We start from the raw sequence: 27574 nt of genomic DNA, 5'->3' as shown, positions 1-27574 counted from the left end.
ATTTCTGTCCATTCTAAGTTCCAGTCCCATATTTTCAAATATCTATTTGGCTTCTCCCCTAAATGGCTCACATACACCTTGCATTAACTTTGACTTTTCTCTTTCCCTTGCCCCAATTAATTCACAATTCTACTTCACATATTTCTTTTCATATGTTCTTCACTTTCCATTTCTGTTAGCATTCATTATCTCTTTCCTCTGCTTCTGCTCTTTCAGTCTTTTGTCTATCTTTCCTGGAATTCATCTTAAAAACACTATTACCATAATCATCTTCCTGAAGTACAGTTCAGATAACATCATATCTCTGCTCAAAATCCTTCCATGTCTCCCTACGGCCTACTTTACCTAACTAACATTCAAAGCTGGCCTCAAACCATTACTTTAACCCAAATTCTAAACTCTCTAATCAGATGAAATGAATTCATACCTTTGTCTTTGCTTATGCTGTTGTCTCTGCCTAGAATATCCAAATCCCAACTGCCCTCACAGTCCAGCTAAGTATCACCTCTTCCATAACGCCTACCATACTCTCCCTTTGCCTCCGTTTTAAATACATATATCTCGATCGGTACTCTGACTGCATGACAAGTGCCTCTTCAGAGCAGGATACATGTCTAAACCTACAGTTTTGATCAATCATCATATCCCCATGGCATGTTTTTTTAAAAACCAGTTTTTATTGAGATATAATTCACATACCATACAATTCACCCACTTAAAGTGTACAATTCAATGAATAGTTTTTAGTATATCCACAGATATGTGAAACCATCACCATAGTCAATTTTAGAACATTTCCATTACCACACAAAGAAGTCCCATGCCCTTTAGCTATCACCCCCCTGTCCCATTCCTCCATTCCTAAGCAACCACTAATTTACTTTCTGTCTCCATAGATGTGACTGTTCTGGATATTCTATATGAATGAACTTATATAGTAATGCTACTATAATCACTTGTGTACAAGTTTTTGTGTGAACATACACTTTCTCATGATTAAATACCTAGGAGTTGAACGTTGGACCTGTGGCACCTTTATATGGCAGATCCTTTATAAAATCTGCTGAAATATTCTTTCCTTTTTTCCATTCTGATTTTATACTAAAAATTATCTTTCAGTTCATCCCTCCCTCAGACCATGAAGAAGAACATTCTCCCTCCCAAGAGGACATTTTAAAAATTAAATGAAGATGAAATAATGTGCATGAAATTATTTTTTCCCTCTTCCTTGACCTCCTGCGGACTCAGGTATTGTATTTATAGTGAGAACCTAGAACTGTGCCAAGAATGCAGTATTTCAGGTCTTAGGCCCTTAGGCCAACTGAAAGATCCAGCTAGCTTACAGTAGAAGGCTTCATCAGAGATGTGCAACTGACATAATTTTCTTCATTATTCTAAGAAAGGGAAACCTTCCAACAAGGATGATCAAGTAAATTATTTTTCACAGACATTATGACTTCATATAAGAAAGAACCCTTGATTGAGAGCAGACATGTAAATATTTTTAATAATTTCCCTTTGCCTAGCATCTTGCAGGAAAAAGGATTCATGGAATATCTCAGTCACCTTAAAATGTTGTAATCACTCTTCTTCAACAATAAACGTGGAGCCGACTAGTTCTGGCATTGGGGAATGAGAATCAGAACGTTTCATATAGGAAAGAATTCTAGACATTTCAACTCTTTTTTATTAAACTGAATCTCAGAAAAGTTAAGTGTCAAACCACACCTGTGTAGTAGTGTTGCCCCACATTAAAATCCAGGTCTTCTGATTTCCCATCCCAGAAAACTTTCTTCTGAACCAAGCTGTCTAAGTCAGACTTCAAAACAGCAAAAAGTTTTCCTATTTTGCTATTCTGAGATAAACCCTTTTAATGTACTTTTTCTTTGAAAATGAGACTACATGATAGTTGATTTCTATGCCACTAACTATATATGCCCATTGTAATCATATATCACTCCATTTAAGAACTGGAAAGGGACCTTAATGATCAACTAATTTCTACTTAACAAATAACACAGACGAGGGGGGGGGGGTTACTGATTATCATAATAATCAGAACCTTTAGACTACTACTCCTGGCTCAACTGACATTAAATAAACACATTATGTACACATTATAGAAAAAGAATTAGAGGAATATAGACCATAATGTTAATAATGATTATCTTTGGATACTGGGAATATAGGCATTTTGTTTTCTTTTTATTTTCTATATCATTTTGTAATGAAAAAAGTTAAAATATTTTTAAAAGACTGAATTGAAATAGAAGGTGACCAAAGCAGGGAGGTCAGGTTAGGGCTACTCAACAAGAATGACAGTCTTATTCCAGAATGCTGCCAATAAAATTGAAGGGAGAAGGCAGATACCATGCTATGACTTCAAGAATCTGGACGCAAGAATAACATGGTAAAATGTGGCACGGTTAGCAAGTGGCTGTAAGCTGGAAAAGACATGGGAGTCAAAGTTAGCTCTGAGGCTCTAAGGACAAGTGACAAGGAAGACAATTATTCTATGAACAAAGATAAGGAATTTAATAAAAGGAATAAGTTTAATGGGAAAAACATGATGAGTGTTTTCTAGCCAAACTGACTTGTAAGTGCTAGATGGGCATCCAGGTAGAGATGTATAGCAAGTAGAAAGAAACTGCTTGGAATTCAGGGAAAATAACATAGGTAGAAATTCAGGTCTAGAATTATTTGCACAAGGTAGATAAGAAACTCAAGAAGGAACCATAGTAACTCAGGCAAAGAATGCAAAGAGAAGAGAAAGCTGAGAATAAAATCTGATTACAAGTACTTTCTTGCTCAGGTATTTAAAGCAATCTCTTCATCCTTGAGTGCTTTACTTTAAATTTAGAGGCTGAATGAACCCTAACAGCTCTCTATAGTGCTGTCTGATTTTAAAAACTTTTTATAGCTGTTTATGAATGAAATCCATCCTCTACACTACTGCCAGCATTATCAACCTGAAAGTAAAATCTGACCATGCTACTCTCCAGCTTAAAATCCTTTAATACCATCAGGTACAGGATATAACATCCAATTTTCTTGTACTTTTATTATAACATATACCATCTATATCTGATATTATAATAACAGTTTACTGTGAACATATTTGGTTCCTCATCTAGAAAGTTAGTTTCCTGATCTTTTCCTCCATACAGAAGTGATCCTTCTCTTCTTCTCCTGAGCAGCACAGTGATTTTTAAATATATGGATTTCAACTTAATTCATATTTCACAAATATTTACTTAGTGCCTACTATGTGCCAGTCTAAGCACTTGGGGAAACAAAAAGCCCTAGTAACTTCGAGAAACAAAACAAACCTCCCTAACCTGTGGTGCTAAAATTTTAGCAGAGAGAAATAGACAATTAACAATAAACATGATATAGTAAATTATTATAGTAAAAGAAAAACAGAACAGGATGGGGATCGGGAATGCCAGGGGTTTGGAATCAAGCTGCAATTTTAAACCGGTGATCAGGATAGATTTCCTCACTGAGAAGGTGATGTCTGAACCGTCTCAAATTTGGAAGGAGATGCAGGAGGTACCAATATCTGGGGGAAGAGTTTTCTAGGCAGAGGCAACAGCCAGTACAAAGGCCCTAAGGGTATGTGGCTAGAGAGAGTGAGCAAAGGGTGAGTAGTGGGGGACCTTAGAGATTACTGTAGGGATTCTGATTTTTACTCTGAGAGTGAGCCACAGCAGGGTTTTAAGGAGAGAAGCATTACAATCTGACCTATATTTTAGGAGATAACTCTGTTACATTGAAAGCAAACTGAGGGATAAGGTAAAGGCAGGTAGTCCAGTTAGAAGGCTATTATAATAACCCAGGTGAGATATGAAGGTGGGTAGAACCAAAGAAATAGCAGTGGAGCTGGTGAGAATTGATTTTATGTGTGTGTGTGTATTGATTTTTATTGATGTATAAATTACATAATAAACTGTACCCATATAAAATGGGCACAACCTGATGAATTTTGTCAGATGTGTATGTTTGCGAAATCACCACCACAATCAAGGAAACATTTCCATCCTTCAAAAATGTCCTTTTGCTTTGTTGCAGTAAGTCTCTCCCTCCAACTCTAGTCCCCCAAGTAAACACTGATCTGCTCTCTGTCACTATAGATTAGTTGGCATTTTTTAGAGTTTCACAGAAATGTAATTATATAGGATACACAGTATATATTCTTTTATACCTGGCTTTTGTCACTGTAGTGTGATTTTGAGATTCATCCATGTTGTTGTATGACAGATACTGAATTTGCTGATAGATACTGATTTGCTTATGCTGAGAATATTTTTAAAAAAAGAGTAATTTAGAATGATTTCAGGGTTTTTGGTCAAAAAATAGAACTGCCAACAAATGAGAATGAAAATGGTCAATAGGAAAAGGCTAGGGAAGGATGATCAGGAATTAGGCTTTTCATATCTTGATTATCCAAGCGGAGATATTTAGGCACTTTCCAGTCTAAAAAGTGGAGGAATGGGCATAATATGAGTAGAGTAGGCAGCAACTAATATATTATCTTCGTTTTCCACTTGAGACAGATCCCCTAGAATGCCCTGGTATGATATATGATATCCTGGAAAATGACCACATCACATACCTGTGTGTGCACAGTGCATGTGTGTGTATGTATGTATGTTAGACTCTTCAGGGGAATGAAAAAGAGAAAATGCTAAAAACAAAAATGGCAAAAGCTTAAAATTTGGTGAATCTAAGTAAAAGGTATATAGGTCTTTTTTGAATCTTATAACTTTTCTGTATGTTTGAAAAAAAGAAATGAACAGAGAGACCAGCAGTCACCTCTCTTTTATTAAATAGCAGTGTGATTCTGACCGACAATAGAACCTCTTAAGCCATCCGTTTAACCTCTATACCTGAGTTTATTTTCCTGTAAGAGACATCTTTACTGTCTTTGCAGTTAATGTATACAACATTTAACTGTTCTATATGCATTTTAAAACTTTTTAAAGTGCCAAAGTATTAATTGTGAATGAAAAAGAGGCTACATAGCAGACCTGACAAGAAAACTCAGAGGACTATGAGGCAGGCCTGAGAGGCTCAGTGACCAAAAGTAACAACACGAGGGTAAATTCCAACTGGGTAGATCACCGTGGGTAGTCAAGCCCCAGCCTATAGCTTCCTTAGTAAAAGGTTAATCTTTACCTTAATAGAGCCCTGTCCATTGTTCTTGTGCATCTAGGATAACATACCTTTGAAATGCCAGAGTAATCTTCATTTCCAGATGCCCTGGAGGCAGAACCGCTCTAGGGAGAGAGCCCGTGTGCCAACACTCATTGCTATCTTGTTGCCTGCATACCATCTCTATTTACTGTAATGTTAAATGTTAACTACCCTGCACCCATCAATGTAAAAGAAGTATGTTTCTCTCCATTTTGCTTTTTATCCAGTCTCAGAGATTTCCCCGTACCCTCTTTACTTTCTCCTTAATTTACCTTCTTAATCTAACACCAATGGATTTCATGTAACCTTTCTTAAACTGCTATTCTCAGGAGCATTTTCTCCATCTATGGAGATCTTGCTTTCAAGCATGTCCTCTGTTTGACTCAAATAAACTCTTATAAAAATTTTTCTATAGGTTTGGACGTTCTTTAGTATACAACACCTAAAAGAATGAATATGTTAAACCACATTTAGCTTACTACATCTAGCTATTGAGCAGCTATTATAAACTTAATACAGATAGGCAGAACTGGGTCGTTATCTATGAATATGGATTCTAAACAACTGTATTTGGGAAGCAAAATTCACCAATGAATAAAGCCACTGTTCTGCTTGGCTAGTATACTGTTTTGGAAAATAGACAATTACCTATTTGACTGCCTTTAGGTAGGATATACACCGTTTCCTATGCCACAGTTTTTACTCCTTCTATGGTCTTACACTCTGAAGCTTTATACATTTACCTTATCTCTCTGGTCTTGAGTTTGCTACCCATGGAAAGTTTCTTCTTCCTTGTGATTAATAAGAATTTTAAAGTGAATTTTAAAGTGATTAATAAGATTTTTAAAGTGATCGATTTTCAAAGTGTTCAGCAGAAACGAACTAGGTAAAAAATTGCCCTGAGAACTAGAATGGAAGGTGAAGGGCTTAAAGCATGAGTTTTTATTTTTTTATTTTCACTCAATTTTACCTTTTATTGGTTTCAGGTATATAGCTTAGTGGATAGATAATCATATACTTTACATTGTGTTCCCCTCGATATTTCTAGTACCCCACTGGTGCCATACATAGTTATCGCAATATTATTGATTATATTCCCTATGCTTTTCTTATATCCCCGTGACTATTTTGTAACTACCAGATTGTGCTTCTTAGTCCCTTCATCTTTTTCACCCAGTTAAAGATTACATAAGTTTAAATTCAAAGGATAATTATACCAAAAAATTTAAACAAACAAAAAATAGGATCCCTCAAATATATAAAACATTAAAATCTTCTCAAACCTTGGAAAAAATTCACTTTGTTTCAGCACTGGGTTTCCTCTCTTCATATAGGTAAACTTTCTCAGTTTAATACAAAACATTCAAAACCTTTTGCTTTTTACAGCTATCTTGAGAAAAGAATATAGTCCCCATTTTAAAAAAAGATAAGAGCTCATAATGGCAAATCAACAAAGGCTCAAAATGTGTTTTGAGATACTTTTTATAGGTCTAAGGTACTTACGGTTTCTCACGATTTTGGGAACTATTATCAACAGAGGTCTATTTGTGCTCAGTTTAAATTACCAAAGGTTATTTTTTAAAAATGTAAGTGTTTATTCTTTGTGGCTGACAACTAGAAAAAAACCCCAGTTACAATATAAATGTATTCCTGCATGTCTCTGTTGAGGGAGTCGAGCTGTTTTGATAGGAGCTCAGTTTGAGGGCAGTGGGTATTTTTTGCCTTCTTTCCCATCCATCCCTTTCACCCTGCAATTAAAGCCTAATAAGTACAAATCAAGCAGGATTTCTGGGCAAGAGCCATTTCAGGAGAGTATGAATTGCTTCCGTGCTAGTTTTAGAATATCAGCTGGGAAACATCATCAAAGGAAATCAAGGCGATTCCTTTGCTGATAAGGAAATTGTAAAGAATCTCTGTAGAACTAGAAACAGCAAGCTCAGTAATGCAAATGCCCTCATGTTCATCTGAACAACAACAATCTCCCCATTTACTATTTAGCAAAGATGGGAAGAACAGGACCAAAAGCTCTAAAGATGGAAGGTGTAAAAGAAAGTCTCTCTTCTGCTCAGCGCTTTGGCAGGCGTAATACTGAATTTGCATCTGTCTGAGTGGTAACTTCCAAAAGCCAGAGAAAGTAAATGTGAGCTGAATATCAAGCAATGAAAGAGATAATTCCAAGAGACTGTGTGTCTGTGCATGGCTGGGAGTTGAGTACCAGAGGCGAGGGTTAAGCACAGTGAACAAAACTCACAAACCTAAGACGCAGCCTAAGGAAAGATGAATTCAGAACAAGTTCATTTTCTAAATAGTCTCGCCACGTTAAATACACACACATTGAAAATCTTTAGTATATTGAAGGACGTTTTGCAAATTGTTCTTTTCTTCCTGAATCCTGCTATTTCTGTTCCTTAACAATTATGCGTGTCCATGATCTAATCATTTCCTCATTCTCTGCTCATTTTTCGTCTTTCTTAGGACCCTCCCTTCCTCTTTTTTACCTCTCTCATACAGCCAGAAATGACTCAAACCAGCTCTTCATCCAGCACTGGTGTTTTAGTCCATTTTACCCTCTCCACTACTATTCACACGTGCCTGTGTTTCCCTGGTGCTTGATAAATGTTAGATAGTATAATGCCACCAATAGCTGAAAATGTCACTGTGGGGAAGGCTTGATTACAGTGGCAAAGAGGTGAAAACATCAAAGCAAAATAGCTAATAGAAGCTTAAAAACAAACAAACAAAAAACCCTTTAGCGCTTAGCAGAGTGTCTGATACAAAGGACACTGGATAAGAAAAGTTTGCTTAAGTGCTTTGTTGAAATTTTAAGGACCTTTCTCACCACAAGCAACACAGTACTTTACAGAGGACTCAGATATTAGCTCTCTGCCCTTTGCATGCACTCTTCCCTCCCTGACAGAGTCCATCCATTCTCCTGATTTCAGTGGTTAGAGACATGGGAACAGAGATATATATATATTTTTAAACTATGATGACTTCTCAAGATTTTATGAGGCTAGAGCAAAAATTTTTCTCCAAGTGAAAATCCCATTATCACAAATACCATCCCGTGAAAGTATTCTTCATAACTACATGTAGCGTGTGCTGCAATCTGAGGGAAGGACAAGTGGGACTGTGCTCTGCCATCAGTGAGAGTATGGTCAATACCACCATCCCGTTTTATCTCAAGGGCCAACTGACCCCACCAAAAAATCAAATGTACTTAAAAAAATTTTTTTTTCAATTACACTTGACTTTCAATATTATTTTATGTTAGTTTCAGATCTACAGCATAGTGGTTAGACATTTATATAATTTACAAAGTGATCCCCCCAATAAGTCTAGTACCCACCTGGTACCATATATAGTTATTATAGTATTATTGACTATATTCCCTATGCTGTACCAAATGGACTTTCAAAATACCTACCCTACCCCCCAAAAAAACCACATCCAGGACTTTGAGAGATAAACAAATAACCTGGCACCACTCTTATTCCTTTATTGAATTCTTTTCACTTATTCCTTCACTATAGGGAAGAGCTTGGCCTTGTTTCAATTTCAGCTTCTACAGACTAATATGATTTTAATTTTAAAAAATGTATTATAAACCCTAACCACCCTTCTTAAAATTGCAACTCCCTGACAGTCCCTGTCCATCTTCTCTGGTTTTTACTCTCTAGCATTTGTCACCTTCTAATACACTATGAACTTTACTTAATTTTTATATGTTCTCTCTAAAATGTAACTCCTATGAGGGCAGGTTTTTAGTGCGTTTGTTCACTGTTGTATCTCCAATGTCTGAAACAATGTTTGATAGATAGTACCTATGCAAATAAGTAAATTCCAATACAACAAAAAATGTGAAAAAGTTTCTTGTGCATTGACTTTTATCTATGTACCATTTTTTCTGTGTTAATGTTCCTTTACATATCTCAATATGAATTGGTTTATATCAATTAGATTGTAACTTTCTGGAAGATGACTCCATGTAATATTTCCTAATTATTTCCTTATTGCTCTCATATTTTAAATGTTAGCTAATAAATTACGTGCAGTTAACTCTTCTTTATGTTCCTGGTCCCGCCCTTTCCTTTTGCTGCCTCGTATTGAGACCATTTTCCTGAAGAGAGTTTGGCACTGCTTCAGGGAAGTCATTCCCCAAACTGGTTTGTTATGAAGTGATTGAATAGACTATGGTTTTAAGTTGTTGAAATGGTAAGCAGTGTTTTTCAAACGAATTCTTTTATGAGTTGCAATGCAATAAAATAGTTCAGTGATTCAACTGGTTGAATTACATTTCATTCACTTAGAGGGAAATTCCACTAAAGAAAACTTGCTTCTCTTTTATTTTCACTCTCCAGAAATTTCACACTTGATATTTCTCATACTGAGCACTAGAACCCTCAAAGGTCTAAGGGAACAGACACGGACTGTCTCAATGAGGCTAACTACAAAATATATTAGCCAAAAAGCTCTTCACGACTTGGTCTTGAATTATTAATTTCCTTTTTTAGACTTCTTGGTACGATATTTCATTATTTCTTCATAAACCAGTTTAGAAAAATTACCACAATTTATCTTTACAAGTAAGGAACTCCGTAAATACTCTTCAACAAGTTTGCATTGTTTTCTAATGGTAAATGTATGAATGTAGTCAGAAATTAAGACAATGTTAAAATAAGCCTCTGATAAATATAGTCTCCACTGCTCTAAGGCTTTTGAGTTTTGAAAGTCACATGGATACAACTTATATTTCAGTTTGTTTTAATTTGTGGCATTTTAAAAAACAATTTGTTAGATGAGTAATAACTTTAGGAAAACTATATTATAGCGACTTTAAGAATTTCCATTAAATATTATAAAATTATGGCCATTTCCTCCTTATTTTCAGTAGATATGAGAGGCACATGGAAAACTAGAAAGAACATGATGCCTGGTGTCAAAAAGCACATGTTTCAATCCTACTCTGCTACTTACTAGTATGGTCTTCAGACAGCTACTTGAAAAGGCAACCACAGTTAAAAGCATGGGGTTTAATTAAAGCAGAACTGCATCTAAATCCCACCCAGGTCTATCCCTAACTAGCCATATGATCATGGTCAAGTTTCAAAACTCTCCAAGGTTAAGTTTCTGCATCTTTAAAATGGACATAATAAACATACCTAATTCATAGGATTGTTTATTGAGAGAATTTAATAAGATAGTGCATATAAAGTGCTAAGCAAGTTGGCTAGCACAGAATAAGCATTCAATAAACTTCATCCAATACTACTAAAAGTAAAATAATTAAATGATAGTCTGTGTAGAGCATATACATAAAGTGTGAAGTATCTGTTAAATTTTTACTCTTCTATATATGTCAAAAAATGGGCCCAACTGCTCATCATTCAATTATTCCACCCTGATGTTCTAGATATAGCAATAACAGTCATTACTATATTAGAACTAAAGACCAGACCAGTCTTTGATTGATGTTTAAATTTTATTATAGGAATTACTTTTAAGTGATTTTATGTCTTCTTCTTGTTTTCATAAAAGAATACAGAATATGTAAAGGATCTTGTGTCATGGTTTAAATCAGATTTTTCATGTTCTATCCTTTATCAATAACTTTAATGACATAAAATTTTATCTAACTTTTTTTTTACTTTGACTTATCCTTAAGGATTGAAAATGAAGTAAAACATTTTATTTTTCAAAATCCACACATCTTTTCCTCAAGTCCTTGAGTCTAAAATTAACATGGAACTGACCTTTTATTCAGTGGATATTATTTATACCTAGAATAACCAAGCCATAATAGTAGGCTCCATCTTTAAAAGGTAATTTTACATACTACACTTTGGACTTCAATCATTTGATTGTAAACAGGATACTGAACATTAAACCTTGCTCTCAGAGTTTGTTCTAGATCAGTGCTTTCAAAGAGAACGTTTCACGATGATGGAAACAGTCTATATTTGCACTCTCCAACATGGTAGCCACTAACCACATGTGGCTATTTAGCACTTGAAATGTGGTTGGTGTGAGTGGGGAACTGAATATTCAATTCTGTTAGATCTTAATTAAAATTTAATTTAAATAGTTACATGGCTTGCAGCTATATTGGAAGCACAGTTCTAGACAGTTCAAAATATTGGTAGTTATGTTGAAAATGAATAATAATGATTCTCATAACTAAACTATAGAGTCTGTGTCATTGCCTCAGGAATGGCTGACACATCTCTTGACTGACTGTGCAAGAAGTAGTGAGGTTTTCAGTACTGTTTTGCCACTTTATGAATCACCCTTCCATCAGCCACCCCCTCCCTGCCAGCATTGGTGGCCTCAAACTTTCTTTGAAATCATTTGTAAAACAAAAAGCTAAGATCTAAAAATCTAACTAGTAGTCTAACTCTGACCTTAGGCTCCTGTGGGAATTCAATTAGTTTTGTTGGCCTAACCTCTGAGGGAGGAAAGTATTGCCACCAATGTCATTCATCTCTCTTTTTCTCTCTAATACCTTCTTCTCACAGTAGGCAAATTTAACAGGAATGAAAGAGAACCACATAGGAAACAGGAACTGTTGCATTGAGTTATCACGTAGCAATGGGAAGGATGAGAGTGTAATGAAGTAATTTCTACATAACACAGGAGTTCATAGCAGGGATATGAGTTAATGGAATATAGAATGAGCCAAAAATGAAATAAAACAAGAGTTAGCAGAAGTCAAAAAGAAATGAAAGCAAAGCTAAAGGAAACTAACTCCTCAAAGTTGCATATTGAATCAACAGAAAAAGAAGAGTATCACTTCTACTATTAATTTTTTGTTTGTTTCTAACAGCTTTTGTCACAACCCTGCACTGTTACATTATTTTTGGCTACTGGGTAACACTGATCTCAACCAGAGGCATCATGATCTAGCACAACAAAATCATGAGAGTGGTAAAAGACTGTGGAGGGAAAAATACATTTGGGGAAACACAAGAGATGTGAACTCCATCAATCATAAGTGCTTATCTGCTGAGGCTCTATTTTGCTGAGCCTTGTATTAAAAACTGGAGTGAAAATGAAACTGACAAAAAAATCTCCTATCATTAAAGATGGGAAAAATACAGAAAAGAGGCTAACAGCAATTTAAAAAGAGTTAAAAGCAAATAAAATGAAATCTTTAAAAAATTATAGTTTAAAACTCATGTCAGGATAGCCACCCACATCAGGATAATGCTAAATCCTAGTAGAAAGGTCAGACGTGGCATTACAGAAGCAAGGTGTTTTCAGCTGTATTACAAAGAAAGAAAGTCTAACTCCTAAAACTTCACCTAAGACTGGGACACTGTAACATTTTAAAGGTTATTGTCAATAGTGACCCCACTATAAGGTTGTATCAGATACTTCAATGGTAAATTTTTACACCACAGAAATGACTCAACTGTCCAGTAATCTAAGGACAAAAATTACAGAAATGAAACCAAAATTTTTACATGAAAGGAAAACCAGGTCAATTTCTTATGAAGACCTCAAACTGGAATAAGTTATTATGGCTCTATCTTATAAGATAATTCAGCCAAAGAAGTTATTTACCACCATTATTACCCTTGAAGTTGTCTTTGCCCTTTTTTAAAGCATTTGTTAAAACTTTCTCCTTGCCATGCCTATAATCTTGCCTGCCTTTCTCCAGAAGTAGTAAAATGAATGATACTGCTAGTGCAGAAAACAAAGACTAAGAAGGAAGTTCTAGGCTCTTCCAAGCCCACAGAGTGCAAATCTTTTAGCAGTGACATTTCAATTTCCAGCATAGTACACACTATCTATATATCTTCAAGAATAATAACTGTAGATTTGCCTAGGATATCCTGAAATTAACGTTACAGGAAGTCTCCAATTTGCAAAAGTGTTGGGTTCCAAATGTTCACTTCCCAAGTTAGTTGTCTGTAACTAAATATATTTTTATCCACAAATCAATGTTTTATAGGGAATTTAGGTTTTTAGATTAGTTCACAGAGTTTACTAACCATAATGTAAATCTAATGCCTTCTTTTACATTTTAAAATATCTTTTAAAAGTACTGTTGAAGAACAACTAATTATGCAAATAAGAAAACATTTAATTGAGTTGTAATTTTAAATATCTTGAATTGAGATACAGTACATAAAAATGGCATAGTAAATGGATGCTTGAGGATATTCTCCGCACTGAACTTTTGGATTACATATGGACTTTAGGGACTGTGGACATTAGTTCTTCATTAGATCTAATTTCATTTAAAAACGTATGGCTCTTCTGTCTCTTGACATACAATATATCATTAGCACTAAACTCATAGAGAACATCAAGGCTGGAAAAGACTTCAGAGGTCGTATATGCAATCTGATCTTAATTTGGAAATAGAGAAACTGAGACTCAGATAGATGGAATAACTTAATACAAGTTATCCAAATTAGTTCGGGAGCTGAAACCCCATTCTAATTTTTTCCCAATGTCTTTTCCATTTTAACAGTGTTTGCCAGTCATGATCAACACCATATCTTTTCTCAGGGATAAATTAAAAAGAAAACATTACAATAATCATTTTATCTGTGTAATCTAACAATATCCAGTAAAGTTGGGGGTGTGCATACCCATGACACACATGGCCACAGGGTCAGTTATTCATTAAGGCATCGTTTGTAACTATAAAAAATGAGAAACTTAAACATCCATCAATAAGGAAAAGAATAATTGTAGTATAATCATCCAATGTAAAGTCCATGCCATAGTTTAAATCAATGAATGTGGCCTAAATTTATAAATATAGATAAATCTCAAAAAACATAACAGAGGAAAAGCCAACTTGAAGACTATGTAGCATATATGTAACTTTATGCAAATTTTAACACAAAAAACTATGTATTGTTTGTAGAAAAACACATACAATGGTACAAATGGGAAGAGGAAGGGTATACACCAACTTCAGGATAGTGGGTGGATCTGGGATGGAGGGAAGGAAAGGAATGGGACTGGGAAGAGGCACAAAGGAGACTTCAATGATGGAATAATGTATTTCTCTAAAAAAATTAATTTTGAGAGATAGGTTCATAGATGCTAGCTACATTCTGCATGTCTGAAATACTTGGTTAACTTAAAAAAAAAAAAGTCTTCTGCTCCCCAAAGAAGAGGACCTAAAAATGGAAGAGACTGGACTAAACAGTTATTTGAGGTAATTATGAGAGTCCACATGCACATGTGAGAAACATTTGTTTGGGGTAAAATTAACTAAATTGTAAGTGTAAATGACAAAGGAAAATTGATGGATGAAATAGTAAATACAGGAGACTGTGGGTTTTGGATTGGACAGTTCTCCAAGCTCACCATAAGCTGGTGGTCCTGATGAAGACAGTTTGTGTGCTGCTGGGATATTTTAGAATGGATATTTAGGAGGTGGATGGTTACTATGAGGTATTAATGCTAACAAAGGCACTCGCAAAGACTGCGAGGGGGGCTGGACCGGACATCATGCATATATTACATAGATACTGTTTCTAATTATTTGATTTCTTAGATCACCCCCTGAATTTATTCCTAATGCTAACTGGGTGACTGCTTCCTTTTTCTCCCCCAGCTTTAAAGACATAATTGGCATATAACGTTGTATAAGTTTAAGATGTACAATGTGATGATCTGATGCATGTATATGTTGCAAAATGATTAGCACAATAAGGTTAGTTAACACAGATTCATCACCTCACTTAATTACAATTGTGTGTATGTGTGTGTGTGTGATCTTATCTCACATTTTCTTTTCCCATTTACCCAACAATGAACATTCATGCTGTTTCCATGTCTCAGCTACTGTCAATAATGCTGCGATAAACATGGGGGAGCGAGTGACTGTGCCTTCTTCTTAGTACATTTATACAGTGTCAGGTTTTAAAGTGTATAGTTAAAGAAATATTTAAAAAAGCATACAGATCATGGATTTATCCATATAAATCTTACCTTTTAACCTCTCTTTTAATCTTTCATTTAACCAGAGCATATCTACTATTCAAAAGAGTCTGGTTAAATGTACTATTAATTTACATGTATTCCCTCAGAAATTCTATTTGCAAGTGTTCCTTTTTTAAAAATAGAAAAAAAAAAAATGGCTTCCTATCCAAAACACAAGAGTTCCTACTCATTTGGCATAAATTATGTTCTTTGGTCTTATTAGGAAAATATATGATGGTGTAAAAAAAAACCATTCTGCCTTGATGACATAATCTTAGTGGTGGTTTAATATATATTATATTAATTGATTCCCACAAGAATCCTAAGAAGTAGACACTATTATCCCAATTTTATACATGAGGAAGCTGAGGTTCTGAAAAGGTTAAGAAGCAGGACTAGGGAAAGTTCATTTTGTTAACTTTCTAATCATAGCAGTAAAGCTAAAGTTCAAACAAGTTTGAAGCTCTTGTTTATATAATATAACCATATATCACTTTGAAAGAACAGCACTTACATATATTGAGAAATAATAATAGTGAAGGAAAATGTTCCAAACATTCATAGAAATGCTATGCCTGAGCTATTTGATCTTGTGCCAAGAATAATGAAATCAATCTGTGTTAGACAAAGAGTTAAGTTCATTCAATATCAAGTCCTTAGAGACTGGTTCTCAAATTCAAGTTTCCTTTCTGGCAGAAGAGAAACTATTATAAAACTCTTAAAATAAAATGTTCATAAATAAGCCTCAGGATAATTGGCATTAAGAGTTTCCATCTTATGTCTTTCTGAATAAAGATTTACTTAGAGGCCACAAACACTATCCTTCTTGATTTCTATTGCTAGATAAGATTTGAAAAGTCCATTTGCTCTTTATGGATTAATTTAGAATTACTTTGCTGGAAAGAGTGACAATATCATATAAAACCAACCCCAAAATTGTGATTTTCCTTATCTCAATAGAATATTTTTGCATATTTCAGAAAGTGTATTATATTTATACAGTAAGTAGTACTTTTTAAATTGATCACATATGCATTCTACTATACAGAGTCCACACAAAAAACTAAGATCTCCTCTGTAATGTTCCCTCTTTATACAACAAATTCTTTTTAAAAAAATTTTTTTAATTTATTGATTTTAGAGAGAGAGGAAAGGTGTATGAGAGAGAGAGAGAGAGAGAGAGATTTGTTGTTCTGCCTATTTGTGCATTCATTGGTTGATTCTTGTAAGTGCCCTGACTGGGGATTGAACCGAAACCTTGGTGTATCAGGATGATGCTCTAACCAACTGAGCTACTTGCCCAGGGCCAACAAATTCTTAATAAGTTCCTAAAATGACCAGCTTGTCTAGGCACCAGACAGAAATATGTGAGATACAAACCCTACTTTCAGAGAGCTTACATTCTATAGAAGAAACATTCAATAAATTTAATGCACTACCCCTCACTTACACAGAGATGGAGAACCCGACCTACTCCCCATTCAAGCTCAAAGCTCTACACTAGAGTACAGCAAACTCTGTAGCTTACTATCAACAACCCAAACAATCAGCTATTTCAGAAATTCACATTAATGTGTAATATGTTATACTCATTATTTTCTCTGAGCAAGTAAGCTACAATTTTTTTTCCTTCATGGGAAACTGGAGATCTCTTACTAAAGAATCCACTTTGCCAGTCCCAAAATTTTAATGTCACCAAATAATTAAAACGTTCCACTTGTATAAATTAGTGTAGTGTTTATCAAGATAACAAATATATTCATATAGAAGACTTATAATGGCTTTTAAATTTTAAAATTAAGTAACTATTTTTTCCTGTAATTTTATTCATTTATTCAGCAAATACTTCATGTTTTTTTAAAATTTTTATTTTATTGTTGAGAGTATTACAGATGTCCCCCACTTTCTCTCTTTTACCCCCCTCCACCCATCTCCCATCCCACCCTAGGTCTTCACCTGTCTATTGCCTGTGTCCATGGGCTGTGCATATATGCTTATAAGTTCTTTGGTATCTTTTATATGCCAGACTTCATGACGGTAAAGATGAAGTCATGAACATGTGACGATCTCTGTCCTCAAGGAGATTATATTTAGTGAGAAAGCAACCCTGAAGAACAGGCAAGTAACAGAACAGTGTAACATATATAAAGGGTATCTAACCGGTCTCTTGGGGAAAGGGGGTAAGAAAGTGCCAATGAAACCAAAATTTAAGCCGGGGTAGTTAACACAAAGGCCGGGAGGCAAAAGAGCACAGCATGACAGAGCTCATGACTAATAAACACACTCAACACACTGGGTAACAGAATATAGATGTTTGGATCTTGAAACTTGTGACAAGAAAAAACAATTCTGAGATGTCCTAATTTACAGCAGTCTCGAGAGCGAGAGGAAGACAGAGTAGTTAGACTGTTAATAGCTGGGGGCCAGCTAACAAGACTGCCCACATTCCTGAGTGTATGTTGGATCTCTGAATTATCTAAAAGAGCATAGTCAGGTGCCACGGAACCCCAGGAGTCTCCACTTCTTGCTTACACATGAACTTTCGGGACTCTGGCCCACAACCAACCGAAAGGAGCAAACACTTCTTCCTTAGGGACTCTACGCCTACCCCAGAACCAGCCCAGCTTCAACTTCTCCCAGCTGCTTTATCTACAGCCAATGTAAATTCTTTCAAAACAACCTACATCTTTCTCCCCCTTCTTGATGTATAAAAAATGTTTGCCAACTCCAGGATGGTGGGCATGTTGCCTTTTCCACTTGACACTGCTGTTAGTGGTTTAGACTTCATGTCCCAGGATATGGTCTTTATTTTCTTGCTAGCAATGGCCCAATAAACCCTTTTTTAAAAAAAGACTTTCAGCCATGGAAGTGAAATTTTTTTGTTTAACACTTGCTTTAAACACTGTGATGTTCCCCCCCCCCCAAAAAAGGTGTGTGGTAGCCCCTACTAGGAATGATGATTTGGTTCTTGGAATTTGGACAATTTTCTCCAGAATTAACATGGGAACACACCAGGTTTCTGTGTCCAGAAAGACTTAAATTCCAAAGCAATTCAAATTGATTCTCCACCTTTTAAAACCCAGCAAAATATCAGAACTACTGTATCATTTATTTCAGAGTATAATTAGAAAAAGTAAAACGGATAAAAGGAAGATAATGTCTTAAGAGTAATGTTAAACATTTGTCAGAACCATAAACAGTCAAAGAACTATATTCTATACCATTAGTTATTTTGTATACATTCCATACTTACAGGGGTTGGAGGAGCCAGATTTTTATACCAAGATATAAAGCTAGCTATATTCAATGACTTTTACTTACACCAGGCAGGTCAGTCTCTCTGCCCTTTTTAAATGGGAATAGTATTCAATTAACTACTACAGAGCTAAATAAAAACCAAAGGGCATGGGAACACAAATATTCCCTTAATTCTGATCTTTCCCATATGGATCCAAGATAATTTCTCTGACATGATGCTGGTCAAAACTTTATCAGGATTTGCATAAAGTGGCTATATAAAGCTACTTCTGCCATGGCTTAAAAATGAAACTGGTACATGGCTGACCAGAAACATAGGAAGAGCAATAGGTTTTTGTCTTTTAATTCTCATAAATAATGACAGAAGAATGACAACACACTATCAATCTTTGCCATTAAGTTAGAACATTGTGTCAATAACACAAAAATATTTGGATATCTTCAATATTTAAGGGAGAAAATACATTAGGTGCTCACTGGTGTGGGCTTTCTAGAAAATGACAAGTCCTAAAATGAAATAGGAACTCTCATTTCCTGTCTCTCCCTCCTCCCCCCAAATTAGTTTTATCTAGAGATGTCAGGATGGGAAACAAAATAAGACCCTCAGTATAAAGAGTCAAAATGAAAGTTGAGAAAATAAGTGTAAAGGTTATATTCAAGTCTATGAATGAAATTGTTTCTAAGTGGTTTGTTTATGTTATATTAGAATGGTGAGATCTGATGAGTCTTTATCCACTTCTTTTGTCTGCAAAGAATAGCTATATGCATTTTTATACATGCCAATTGATATCTATTGGTGATAGAAAAAATAGTCCCATTTCTAAATGAATTTTAAAATATGCCAAAGCAAATTTGTGTATTTTTAGGCAGTGTTTAGATTCTTGACCTGAACTCCATTCTCTTAACTCGGGTCTTAGGCACTCTCCAGATAGTTAAGATACCACATCTGTGTACAGTAGGGCAAAGGGGAAGCAATGACAGAGGGGAAGTGTACTGCACTGCAGCTCCTTTAGGTTACAAAATAAGGTGGTTGCTAATTAAACTTTAAATGTGTTGGCTCATAAGAAGGAAGGGGGGGAAAAAACAAAGGGAAAAAACCTCAAGAGGCCAAAAAGGAAAAGGGGGAAAGAGGAAAGGAGAAAAAGGAAAAAGAGGGAAAAGAGAGGAAGAAAGAGCCAGAAGTGGGTAGAAGGGTGCAGAAAGCAATCTTGATGAACAAGGACCCTTTGGTTTGACAGTGCTCTTTATCTTTACCAGGTTCCTAAGTCTGAAACTGCCGTGAACCTAGTGAAAATGTGAGACATCTGTTTCCTTTGGTGTGAAGAACAAAAATATGGAATTTACCTCAATCTATCCCTAACTGCCACCTACTAAAAACAATCAAAAGACAAATCAAGCAATAAAAAACTCTAGATATGATACACACAGGTCTGCAGTCTCATTTTAATTGAAATGAGAGGATTTCTTGAAATATATATAATTAGTATTTTTTAAGAGAGAATAGTTACTAGAGAATATAAATGTAACTTGGATCTCAATTCCATTTCCTTTACAACAAAGTCTCTAATGTTTTGACCTTTCATTACTAACTGCTGTAGAGAGGGAATGACTATAAGGGGTAGGCAGCATGGAGTCCCAGAAAATGATTCCACCATGCTAAATCAGAAACCAAAGAGCTCTCTCTTGTTCACAAAATGTGAAATTTAGAATAAATGAATCAATTTCTCAAAAACCACAAACCACTAAATATCCACCAACATTAAATAGATAATGTGAATAGGTCTATAATCTTGGGGAAAAAATTGAATCTTTAATGTAAAGGCTCCAGAAAAAGTAATCCCTAGGCTCAGATGGCATCACTCAAAAATTTTACCAATTACTTAAAGAAGAATTAGCACCAGTTTTACATAATCTCTTGCAGAAAACAAAAAGAAGGAATGTTTCCCAACTCATTTTATGAGGTATCACCATGACACCAAAGTAAGACAAAGATTTCCTTTCTTGCAGTGGCCCTTGTGGCTCAGTGGATAGAGTGTTTACAGGCTCAGGGAAAGCTGGCGGGTTCAATTCCCAGTGGATCCTGCCGAATCAGGGGGTGCAGGGGCAACCAATCAATGTTTCTCACATTGATGTTTCTCTCTCTCTCTCCCCCTCCCTCCCTTCCTTCCACTGTCTATAAAAATCAACGGAAAAAATATCCTCAGGTGAGGATTAACAAACAAAAAAGTTTTCCTTTCTTTTTAATATTTGCACTGATTTTAAAATTTTTTTTAAAAAAAATTTTAATCCTCAGACCAGGATATTTTTTCTATTGGTTTTTACAGAGAGTGGAAGGGAAGGAGAGAGAAAGAGAGAAATGTCATTATGAGGGAGGGATCGATTGGTTGCCTCCTACAACACCCAGACCGATTGACCAGGAATCAAATCCGTGACCCTTAGGTCCGTGAACCGCGACCTCTGATCCTCAGGTCCACGGGCAGATGCTCTAGCCACAGAGCCGAATCGAAACCACCGCCCCTAGGTCCGTGACCCTGCGATCCTTAGGTCTGCGCCGATGCTCTGACCACGGAGCCACGCTGGCAAAGGTTGCGCTGATTTTTATAGAGGAAGGGAAAGGGAGAAAGAAACATCGATAGGAGAGCGGAACATCGATCGCTGCCTCCCGCATGCCCCCTACCGGAAATCGAGGCCGCTACCCAGGTGTGTGCCCTGAACATCGATCGCGACCTCCCGCACGCCCCCTACCGGAAATCGAGGCCGCAACCCAGACATGTGCCCTGAACATCGATCGCCGCCTCCCGCACGCCCCCTACCGGAAATCGAGGCCGCAACCCAGGCATGTGCCCTGACCGAAATCCAACCAGCAACCCCTCCTGGTGCAGGGAAGATGCCCAACCAACTGAACCACATCAGACAGGACAAGTTTCCCTTTCAAAAAAAGAAAACTGGAAACCACTATCTCTCATGAACTTAGACACAAAAATCCTCAACAAAATATTATCAAATTGCATCTAACAATGTATAAAAAGAATTAGATACTATGATCACAAGGGATTTATTTAAGGTATGCAAGGGTAGTTCAATATTTGAATATAATCTACCTTATCAACAGGCTAAAGAAGAAAAATCAAATATAAGATCAAATTTTCAAATTTCACAGGTAACCTCATAAATTTTTCAAAATTCTATATGAGTCCAAATTAGGTCCAAATATTGTGGCTAGTTATCTGTCCAAATTTTACCTTAATGCAATAAACCAATGTTTAAAAATTAAACTTACAAGTTTTAATGAATTTAAATAACTAAATCTAATATAAAAGAAATGAATAACCAGATTAAGTCACCCTAGCAGGGCAATGTTGATATATGTTCAACAAATGTATGGGTACATATGGTCAAACTTAGGGGGGAAAAAGTAGGGGACAAGGGTTGATTTCATTTTTGCCTGTTTTCAAAATACTTCCTTCTTTGCTCACAGTTTTAACTGCAAAACTGCCCATAATAATGGTCCTATAGTAAGACTGTATCAACGAAGTCCTCTAAACCATGCTAACAAAACTTTGGTAATCTCTCACTTGCTTGTTTTAACATTTTCACTGTTTTACTTTGGCCAAATACTTCCTCCTTCATTTGAAATTAGTTTGAAATCATAGGACTTCAGAGTTGGGAGTGATCATGTGGTTCTTGATCCCAGAAAGTAGGCAGCTTTGGCATTATTACAATGTTGGTGTTTCCAGCAAGAAAGCCAGCATGAGGAATCAATCTGCTGATAGTTACAGACTATGCTCTAATATGTTAACAGAGACTATAATGTAAATATGATCAGTAAAAGGTTTTTAGCACGACATGAAATGATTTAAAATTTTATCCTTTATAAAGCTTGGTAAAGTTAATACTTTCTCTGTGTTAAAAAAGATCTTGTTATACAAGTAAGAAAGAAGCACATTTAGTTCAAGATTTGAAATGGTAAAGGTTAGAAACTTATCACCCATAGATGTCTGTAGAAACAAAGTAAATGCCAGACTCCTTACTCAGATATTATAACAAAGAGTTATAAACTTGTGTACTATCAATAAATAAAACATACAATATGAAGTATCTGATGGTACTCTGTTGTGAGACATTATAAGTTAGAAATTATTAGGTCTTCTGAAATTTGCATATTAAGTTCTAATAATATTTCTCAGGCTTAAAAAAATTATTTAGTGGTTTCTTCCACAGTCATTGGTGAAGTCTAGATAGCCCTTAATGCGCAGTACATTCATTAATCAAAAGCACAAATTTGTTATGGAAACTCAGGAGTCTCCGTGCACTCCATATATGTGCACTCCACTTTACATTAAACCTAGGACTTAAACGGCCAGTAAAAGAATTAAAAATACTGAGTGTTTGATATTTTTAGGGAACTGCATTAGCAAAGAGTAGAATAAAGTGTCAGAATGATACCAAATGAAACCATGAATACATTTAGTTTAAGAGAAGTACTTAGAAACAACAATTTGAAGATGGGAATTTTTAAGATTTAATGTTTTCTTTTAAACTCAGAGCATCTTATAAAAATGTGCTAGAATTTAACTGTTCCAAGTTCTATAACATAAGAAATGCTGTATGGGCTTTTTAAATTCAGAGCATTGACAATGGACTGACTTCTAATCCTGTTTATTTTTATTATTTATATTGACTTCACTCATTTCCCCCAGAGTAATGTACCAATTGCCCTTTATCCTGTGTACATTCCAAAAAATTTTTTTCTCATTTAACAAAATACAAAAATTCAAGCCCTTGATTCTTCTAAAGCACAGTAAAAGCAAGTGTCATAGAAAATATAACCCACTAGATTCAGAGGAAATTATAAGGAAATTATAGAGTTGATTTGTTCTGCCACACAGAAGTGCAGGTGTAAATCTCCATTAATGTACAGGACAAAAGGAATACCTCATTCTAACACAACTGCCCATCTTACCTGGCCCACAAGGGAGAAGTAGTGTTCACATCAACAAGACCTAGTCATACTTTGACAATGATGGAAATCCCATCTAAGATGTGTTGCACTTTGAACTTTTTGATCTCACAGTATCCTATTTTTTAAAATCATCTCTCTCTTCTCCTTTCTCAGTACACATTAGAAACTAATGGAAAGAATTCAGCTAAATAAGTAAGTAAGTAAGTAAGTAAATAAATAAATAAATAAATAAGGCTCCTTTCTGAGAAATAAGCCATGATTAATTAATACTACTACTATTAATACTATTAATAGTATTATAGCTTTTAAAATAGTAATTTCCTTTCCCATACTTAATACTACTTATTTCTCTGTCATGCTTTTTTAAAGTCTGAAGCCCTGTTATATTTACATTTTATTTTTTCAGTCCTTTATTGAATCATTCCGTATACATACCCTAGTCAACTTCCTCTTGTTAGTACTCATCCACCCCTTCACCTTGTAAAGGATAATTAGAATTTTAATTTGTTTTTTAAAGATACTAGTCAGTTAAGGGTCAATTAGCAAATTTTATAAGCTTAGCCTACTCAATCACCTAGTCACTAAATAAAATGATTCAAGTCTACTGAATCATATCTGCATTTGGAAGCAGCTTCTAAACTTCTATTCATATTTACTGTAGTAATATAAATTTGAAGAAAAATCTTTAGTAAGATGAGAATGAAAATATGTATTTTTTAGGGTGAGATCAGAATTAAAAAATTTAAATAACACAAAACAGAATAAATTAAATTAATAAGGCTGAAATATAGCCTTTATAATAATGGGTAAGAAATACTCATTAATTATTGTAGTAATTGATCACTTTGGACAGATCAAAGTCTCTCCCCTCTTTTTTCTTTTTCTTTTATATATCTTTATTGATTTCAGAGAGAGGAAGGAAGAGGGAGAGAGAGAGTTAGAAACATCTATGACAAGAGAGTCATTGATTGGCTGCCTCCTGCACGCCCCCGACTGGGGATGAGCCCATAACTTGGCATGTGCCCTGACTGGGAATCAAGCCGTGATCTCCTGGATCCTAGGCCTATGCTCAGCCGCTGAGCCACACCCGGCAGGGCATCTCTCCTCTTAACGATGATTTTAAAAAGCTTATAACCAATAAGTTAAATGCAAAACTTGAACAAAAAAATCTTGAATAGGCAGGAATATAAGAGGAAAGAAGGCTGATGATAGTCTAAGGGAAGAAGAGGAGCTAGAGTTCCTCTGGAGCAGATGAAGGCCAAGGGAAACAGCCATGTGTTTAGGGAGATAAGTATGCATCCTTTTTAGCCCTTGTTGGTTGACAGAATTGTCAGACACTACTAACTTGTGTTTCTGGTTGATGGGGCAAAAGGGACATATTCTTAAGCAATGGGAGCCTTTGTTGGGACATACAGTATAATAATGCTATTCACCCACCCTATTTGGAAAAAAAAAATTTGAACCAAGTTCTTGGAAACCAAGTTCCTATGGCCTATCTGCTGTAGAATCTCCTGTGACTGGAAAGAAACCTAGAGTTGTACTGGAGATAGAGAGAATAAGGAGCCATTTAGAATAATTTGTAAGAATAAAAACTAAGAAAAAAAATCTACCTTGAATATAACAATGCTGGCTTGAAAATGATGTGGAAACAGTATATTTAGACATAGAAATATGAGCATTTGTTAATATGGTATAATAATACATTGTTAAAGTTAAGGAACACCTTATAAAACAATACTTGCACTATAACCTTCCTAGTTTCTATTTTTAAAAATATTTTTTTAAATGTCTGGGCGATTATATGTCAGAATATATTGAGTATAGAATGGTGATTTTCAACTGGTGTGCTGCAAGAATTTTTAAAACATGACTATTTAATCAGGGGCACTGACCTCTTTTCCCTTAGATTGTCAAATTTAAAAAATGACAATAGCCAACACAACTATAGCCGTCTGGTATAAATGAATGAAAATTATACCCATTTTTTTTTTTTGTCAGATCAGCAAAAAATATATTTTTTGGAATGCCACAGAATTTTACTAGTAAGTTTATTTGTGCCATGAGATGAAAAAGGTTGAAAATCGCTGGTATAAAAGATAACTTTTATTTTCTTCTAGTTACTCATCTGTATTTTCTGTGTATTAAAACAAAAAGCACGTATTACTTAATAGTTGTTAAAAATTATACTGTATAAGAACTATCTTGGGTCAAGTACTTCTTACCATTTTGTGGGGATTAAAATGTCTCCACAGTGCTTGCTACACTACAGAATGGATTACTAACAAATTTCTATCCTATAGAAAATATAATAATACTAGTTTGGGGCATCTTTTAGAGAGAATAAAATATTTACATCAAAAATTCAAACTGAGGATTATAGGCTAATTTTTAAAGAAAATACTGTACTTGAGTTCCTACTATAAGACATTCTGCATTTTTAAAGTTTTGATTTGGGTGTCCTATATGTTCTTTGGCATCAATACAAAGGTAAACATATATAAAAAAGGCGTGCATGTGTGTGCTTGTGTGTGTGTAAACTGGCGCAGCCACTATGGAAAACAGTATGGAGGTTTCTCAAAAAATTAAAACTGGAACTATCATACAATCCAGCAATTCCACTTCTAGGTATATACCCAAAGAAAATGAAATCACTATCTTGAAAAGATATCTGCACCTCCATGTTCACTGTAGCATTACTTACAATAGCCAAGACATGGCAACAATCTAAGTGCCTGTTGGTGGATAAATGAATAAAGAAAATGCCATATATGTGTGTATATATATATATATATATACACACACACACACACACATATACATATATATATATGTAATTATCTAGCCATAAAAAGAAAATCCTGCCATTTGTGAAAACGTGGATGGATCTTGTCAGCATTATGCTAAGTGAAATAAATCAGACAGAGAAAGACAAATACTGTAGGATCTTAACTTATATGTGTAATCTAAAAACCCAAACTCATAGATACAGAGAACAGATTAGTGGTTGCTAGAGACAGCAAGTGGGTCAAAAGTTAAAAACTTAAATAAGTTCTGGGGATGTAGTGTACAGCATGGTGATCATACTTAACATTACTCTATTGCATATTTGAAAGTTGCTAAGAGAGTAAATCTTAAAATTCTCATCACAAGGAAAAAATTTGTAATAATGTGTGGTGATTGGTGTTAACTCTAATGAGAAAATTAATTAAGAAATTAGCACTTTGCCATCTTGCTTTCCTGAGTTGTGCTATCAAATTGGGAGGAGGTTCTCTAAAATGAAAAACAAAGAGAAAAATATTACTAAAGCTAAATTTGGCAGATTAACTAATTTTTTGGACTAATAATTATTTCAATCTATAGTCAATCTGTCCCCTGCTTCCTCTTTCCCTTTAGAATGGGTAGTAAATATGTAGTGTGGTAAGGGGAGTGCTCCCATGGTACTTTCTAAATACTTCTATTATTATAACACCTATTCTATTATTTACACATGAATTGCGTTATGGTTTTATATCTCTTCCCATGGTCATTTTCTGGTAGAGCTGTGAATAAGAACTGAAATGTCCCAAAATAGCAATAATAAACATATAAATCACTGAGCTCTTCCTTTACAATGTGTGACCAAACTTGTGCTTTTCTTACATAATCTCATTTAATCCTCACAATAATCTTGTGAGTTAGGTACTATAATTATGCTCATTTTACAGTTGAAGAAACTGAGGCTTTGGGAATTAAGGGATTTGTACAAGGTCACACGGCTAGTGAGCTAGTAAATGGCAGACTTGTCCATCTAACATGCTCTTGTTAATCAATGGATTATACTGCCAACCCCAAACATAAGTGACTGAAATGAAAAGAGATATAAGGGACCTGGACATGCTACTCACTGTGTACAAGACTAAGGGGAAACATCAATTCTAAGAACTGTGTCAGTGATCCAAAATGGGTAGATTCCTTGACTCACTTCTAACCTTTCCTCATAGTACTGAAAACACTGTGCTCTGTTGTTGAAGGAGAATGGGCCATTGCTATGAAATGAGAGTTAACTATCCCCTCAGACACTTAGATTACATTACCATTTGATGGTATTGACAGGATCTCAATTTGGTCACATTTTAAAAAATGCTCCTACTTAGATCAGCCAGGTCAAGACTAATTAGACTGGCTGTTGACATCAAAATGCTTAAAGAAGTAATTTTCTTAGTAGAATAT

General features: G+C 35.2%; 1 protein-coding gene across 3 annotated transcripts in view; it reads right to left on the bottom strand.

Annotated features, from left to right (window-relative positions):
- TAOK3 (TAO kinase 3) overlaps nucleotides 1-27574 on the bottom strand; it is a 104221-nt gene that overhangs the window by 65768 nt on the left and 10879 nt on the right. Inside the window, exon 1 of one of the 3 annotated variants that reach the window (XM_081122595.1) lies at nucleotides 5940-5987. The exons of the other annotated variants lie outside the window; for them this stretch is intronic. The gene's annotated coding sequence lies outside the window, so the exon portion shown is untranslated. Of the gene's footprint in view, nucleotides 1-5939; nucleotides 5988-27574 lie in introns of those variants that run through there. 3 annotated transcript variants of the gene reach the window in all.

This window comes from Miniopterus schreibersii (genome assembly GCF_964146895.1).
Source record: "Miniopterus schreibersii genome assembly, chromosome: 20".
In the NCBI taxonomy this organism is placed as follows: domain Eukaryota; kingdom Metazoa; phylum Chordata; class Mammalia; order Chiroptera; family Miniopteridae; genus Miniopterus; species Miniopterus schreibersii.
Note: the sequence above shows the minus strand (reverse complement) of the source record. Positions and strands in the feature narration are given on the sequence as shown.